Source organism: Anolis carolinensis, chromosome 1 (genome assembly GCF_035594765.1).
Source record: "Anolis carolinensis isolate JA03-04 chromosome 1, rAnoCar3.1.pri, whole genome shotgun sequence".
NCBI classification, from domain to species: Eukaryota; Metazoa; Chordata; class Lepidosauria; order Squamata; family Dactyloidae; genus Anolis; species Anolis carolinensis.
The window spans coordinates 246,452,124-246,457,872 of record NC_085841.1 but is presented as its reverse complement, the minus strand read 5'-3'; the positions used below and the strand labels follow the sequence as shown (position 1 = coordinate 246,457,872).

General features: G+C 38.3%; 1 long non-coding RNA gene across 1 annotated transcript; it reads right to left on the bottom strand.

The window, feature by feature from the left end:
• Window positions 1–411: 411 nt before the first annotated feature.
• LOC134295308 (uncharacterized) lies at window positions 412–5,455 on the bottom strand. Its single transcript, XR_010001849.1, has 3 exons — window positions 5,241–5,455; window positions 3,754–3,834; window positions 412–827 (listed from the first exon to the last, which is right to left on the bottom strand). It is a non-coding gene; the product is annotated as an uncharacterized LOC134295308 (long non-coding RNA).
• Between the last annotated feature and the right edge of the window lie 294 nt (window positions 5,456–5,749).

Genomic DNA, 5,749 nt, shown 5'->3' with positions numbered 1-5,749 from the left:
ATTCAAAAAATCTAATTTGATTTTCCCAGTTGCCCTATTGAAATATTTGGGAGCAGATGGCAATCTATTTTCAAATTAAAACAAAATAAAAATATTATCAAAGAGTGTTTTTAATATGTTTTCTATAACTTTCCATGGAAAAATAAGCTTAGTACAATGATACCTTGACTTAAGAGTTTAATGCATTTCATGACCAAGCTCTTAGCTCAAAATACTTTTATCTCAAAGTGAATTTTCCCCTTGACATGCATTGAAATGCTATTAATCCATTCCAGCCCTCCGAACCCCTCCCCAATTTTTTGTTTTAAGAAAACCTTACAAATAACAAGTAATGTTATTTACATGGAACAATAAAAAAGAAATATCAACTTTAAAATGGCAGAAGCATCATTTTTTCATACTGTACTCATTCCAGCCTCTCTCCCTCTCTTGCTCTCCCTCCCTCCCACTTTTTGAGAAGCCAAATATACCAGGAATAAAACCACAAAAAATCAACTAACCCAGGGTTCCTCAAAGTGGACAAGAGCAAAGCGGACAGCAATCTCCCAAAATGAACAAGAGCACGAGGCATGAGGCATGGATCACAAGTCATGGAGGCTTCTCCCTTGAAGCCCTTGAGCCCTGTACTCTGGCATTAGCGCACCCACTGGCACTAGCTCTTAATTCAAAACACTGTTCTTATGGCAAATCAAAACCCAGGCTGCACCTCAGCTCTTAATTCAAAATGCTCTTCAATTCATGTGTTCTTAAGTTGGGGTTCCACTGTATTAACAATTCAGACTTTTGACTAAATATGTAGCACTTGGGGAAGAGTTTTCAATAATTTTCTGAAACAAAAGAAATAGAAACAATAGATTTATGGACTCAATTTGAACCTGGCAGGAATAGAGAGAAACTATCAAAAACTAAAGGTAAGTAAGGATTCAGAATGTATTGAATCATTATTAACTGTGCATCAGTTTGGAAAAGGCATCTATTGTCATAAAATGAAAGCATAAAACTGCCTTGTATCCTGCAATCCCCCCCCCCCCCCCCCAAATCCACACATACCAAAAACACATCTTTTGCCAAGGATAGTTCAGTAACACCAGAGAGAACAAGCAAATGAGATGAATTCTGGTAACAGGCTGAGGAGAAGTCAGGCAAGGGAGAATCTTTTTAAAATCCCACCACTGACACCAATTGCGGAGATGTGGAGGTGGAGGTTGTTATTAATTATATTTATATTATATTTTATATTATCGCTGCCACCACTTATTAAAGATGTTCTTATTTAAATGCTGCCACCAGAGGTAAGGATGTTTAAAATGCGGCCACCAGATGTTAAGGGGATTATCAACTCTTGGCACCACTATAGGAAGATGTAGCCACTGGCTACTTAGAGAGGAGACTTTTTAAGTTTTGTTTTTCTTTCTTTTCCTTGTTTGCTTTTGATGGTAATATATATGACAGAAGCTTAGATGTTAGAAAGAACAATAATACGTTTATTCAGGCACAAAGCTTAATGGTTACAGTAACCTTCTTTAGAGGCACTTAGATTAACAGTTGAAAAGTTAGAATGAGGTGTTTCAGTTTCCTTAAAACGTCACTTCTTTCCCTACTGCTTTAAACTGCAGTCACCCTGTAAATTACAATCACAGACTATCTGTTCCTTCTCAGGAGACAGACTACCTTAAAATAAGTCACCAAACTTATTTTAAACTGACTCAGAATTAAGCATTTGAGTCTCCCTGATCCTCCAACTGAGAATCAGTCTTAACTGTACCTCAGCAGGGCACAGACTAACTGCTGCTTTTTATGTGTGTATCAAATTACTCCTAGCAAATAATTGATATAAAACAGATGGGATGGTGGTAATCCTCCTCATGCATCTCATACATTTGGCCAAGCCTCTAGCTACAAGAACTGGAAACTGTGAATTGCAAACTGCCCGGTATTTTCTTTATTTATTTTCACAGGGTTGGCACATATGAGGGATGGGAAGCTATCTGTCTCAGTGGAGCAAGACTCGAGGTGCCAGTCCAGAAGTGAAGCGCAAAGAGTCCTCTCAACTAATCTATCCAGTGGTAAAGTATAAGCAGCAAAGTGGAAGATTATTGGCAAATGGGCTGCATTTGCTAATCAATCTCTGAACAGTGAAGTTCCCATTTATTTTTTTCTTGGTTGGGATTTACTGGGCTACAACTGTCAGGGTTGGCGGCCAGGGGATTCCCCTCCATTTTGTGGCATTTAGCATAGGCTTTGGATCCTGTTTGGGCACCTCTCTCCTTATTGGAAGCTGGTGTGTCTCAGTGGCTTATTAGGGGTGCAGCATTATGAGTGTCCTGGGTCGGAACTGGTCAGAAACTGCCTGTGACCCCTATTGTTTGATTGAATTGATCAGCAGTGGGCTGTCTGATTCCTGATCCAGAGCCAATGCATGGCTGCCAACCCTGTTTGCATTGTAACAAATAAACAAGTTGTGACTTTTGGTAATCCCAACACCATGTGTTTGTCTATTTATGCTAGGAGAGTGGGTGGAAGGATGGAATCTACCCAGATAATGGACCAGTACTGGCACATAATATATGTAGAACACCTACAGCACCTGGTATTCATTGGTGGTTTACAATTCAAGTACTAAGCAGGGGTAATTTAGCTTCCAAGCTCAGACCAACGTTCTCCATTGTTACCTATTACTATAGGAAATTGATGTTATTTGGTGATTGGTGCCTTTAGGATATTATTTAGGCCCAAATATGAAAGGTTATCCAAACCCAATTTGAGCCTTGTGCCTCCAAGGAGTTTTGTGCTTGACACCTCAAAATTATTATGTTTCATTAAACAAAAACTGTCAGCTGAAGTTATCTTATGTGTCTTATTGTACATTTTTCACCATGACATAATAACTGTACTCAACTCATAGTTGTCTAAGTGAAATTCAGCAAGTGTGGCCATTTCATTTCCAGTTGAACATTCTTGCACAATGTTACTACATTTTAATATCTGCAATGTACCATTTGGTTTACTAAGGCTCCTTCTACACTGCCATATAATCCAGATTATCCAAGCAGATAATCCACATTATCTGCTTTGAAGTGGATTATCTGAGTCTACACTGCCACATATAATCCAGTTCAAAGCAGATAATCTGGATTGTATATAGCAGTGTAGAAGGGGCCTGGGATTAAAGAAAAAGCAAGAATCTTGCAGACACATTGTACTTTACACTGTAATGTATTCAGCAGAAGTATAGTGTAGTAGAGTCATCACTTAACTGAACTATTCCAGCATAGGCCCCATCTGCACACCATAAAACAGAGTTTCAAACAATATTATATGGCAGTGTAGATATGGCCCTAGTCTACACTCATGTTTTCCTGTTCACTGCTCAGTGATCCATTTCACACTGCTTTTGTCAGCATTGTCACACTAGTAAACTAGCCTACTGCCTATGAACATTTATCCAAGAAAATTGATCCTGGTAATCATAGTAACAAATTTTGAAGAGAAGAGGAATCTTTGTTGCATTCTCACAGCAAACAAACCAGTAAAATAATGAGGTGATGAGAGCATGTTTTCTTTATCATCCGCAAAATCTGGTGGCAAAATCTGATCTACCTCTCCTCCACTTAAGGCATTTTGTGATATAGGTTGGTGTTGGAAACTTCCCTCTCATGGCCCCATACATCTTTTACCCAATTTATTCCAATATTGCCTGCTTAAACCATTTATAGGGAGGAATGACTAGTTGCTGCTGCTACCACCACTTACGTTCTAGTTGTATGGGCCTTGCCTCTGCTTCCTTTTTGCTTTGCTTTTTCTTCTGCCTCTATTACTTCTGCCTGTATTTTCCTAAATTAAGAAAAAGAATCTGATTCTGCAAATATTACCACAGAAGAACATGCTCCTAAATTAACTGGAATGACAATACTGCAAAAGGTCAAGATTGCCTACCTCAGATCATCAGCGGGAGTAGTTAATGGACATAGTTTAAGGTTCAGCCTGGATTATTCCACAGCATGTGTCAAAAAGGTGTGAGAGTAGTAATATGCTCAGTAACAAATAATTATAATTAAAGCAGCAACTGAGACAGCCTGCATATGTCTTCATCATTCATCTTTTAAAAAGCAAGTTGTCTGATTAGAGATTTCATGCACAGATAGAGCTCAGTGTGAATTTCAAATTAGTAGATGTGTAAGGAAAAGAAGGAAAAGAAAGATAACGTTCAGGCAAGAATATTGTAATGAAAATATAACAAAATACTCTCATGTTCAGTGGCGGATTATGCTAAAACAAAAGGAAAGTCATGTTTGATTAAAATAAATAAATAATTGAAGTTTGATGGACATTATTTTTGTCTGCACATGTGTGTTTTTTCTTGCTGAGATGTCTGGTTTATCTGGGTACAAGGTAGGGTATGCAATGCATGCTTATCTGGGAGTAAGCTGCATTGTACACAATGGATCTTATTTTGAGCAAGCAATATAAGCTTATAATATAGGCAATATTTGAGAAATGACTGGCAAATGCACTTCTGAGTATTCTGTGCCTAAGAAAACCCTGTGAAATTCATGATATGAGCTTCAGGGAGCTTTAAATCACATATACATCCCCCCACAAAATAGGCTTCCATTAGGCCTTGGCATTTCTCAGAAAAAACATGGCAATGGCACCTGGTATTGTCAAGCCATGGTACCCCTTTCCCCAAATTGATTTGGACCTTCAAAGTGACTCCAAACAAGAAATACATTTTTTTCCCTTTATTTTAAAAACATGTTCCGTTCTTTTGAAGTTTTGCAGTATTGAAGCTGCTGGAAGTTTTGGAAGGGAACCAGCAGCAACTGCACCCCAAACTATATTAAACCAAAAATCTTTAATGCATGTATAAATGGATATTTGTTGTGTAACTTCCATTCATTGTGTACTGTGTCAATTGCTAAATGTATAAAACTGTATCAATATATTGTGAAGACATCTGCTTCTCCCAATGCCCCTATTCACATAAGCTTCCTGGAACGGAGATTGCTAAAATAATTAAGAAGGGGCCCCCACCAGTCTCCCAGGTCAAATAAAATCAGCTTCTTTGTATACAGATGTGTGATAGATAATCCCTTGATTGCTAGGGCTATGTCCAATCTGTTTACCTGTTTAGAAATGACTGCATGCTCATAGTCTCACAGAAGGGAAGGCTAAAGAAAATATGACTATTTTAGTTTTCTGAAAGGGCAGCCAAGCATCTGGTCACGCAGGATTACTACCTTTTGTTTTCTGGGTCTTGCACCTTAGTCTTCATGGAACTGAACACTTAAACCGATTAAGGAATCATCTGCATACCCATGTAATCATTTCCTTCAGTTTCACGCCCTTCATGGGGGCATCTCTGAAACAGACTGGACTTTTAAACCTACCAATAATCAAGTGTTCTTCATCTTGCCACGGAGATCCCCTCCTCATATTTGTGACATCAGATAAACTTCCAGCCAATCCCTGCATGGATCTTAGCTAGCCCATTTCTCAGCCAATCAGGAGGAGACATGAGGAATCCCGAATAGTTGTCAGAAGTGTATAAAATGCTTTGCATCTTTCTATGGAGCTATGCTTGTACATTTTTGAGCGTTGTTTTTTTTGGCCAAACTGTAATAAACCTCTATAGTTTGACTTTAACCCAGAATGCTGTTTTCTGTCCTGGCTAATCTGATTTATGGAGGTGTGTTTTAATATGTGCATTTTATGTAGCGTTTTAGAATGATTATGTGTTTTGTTTTAG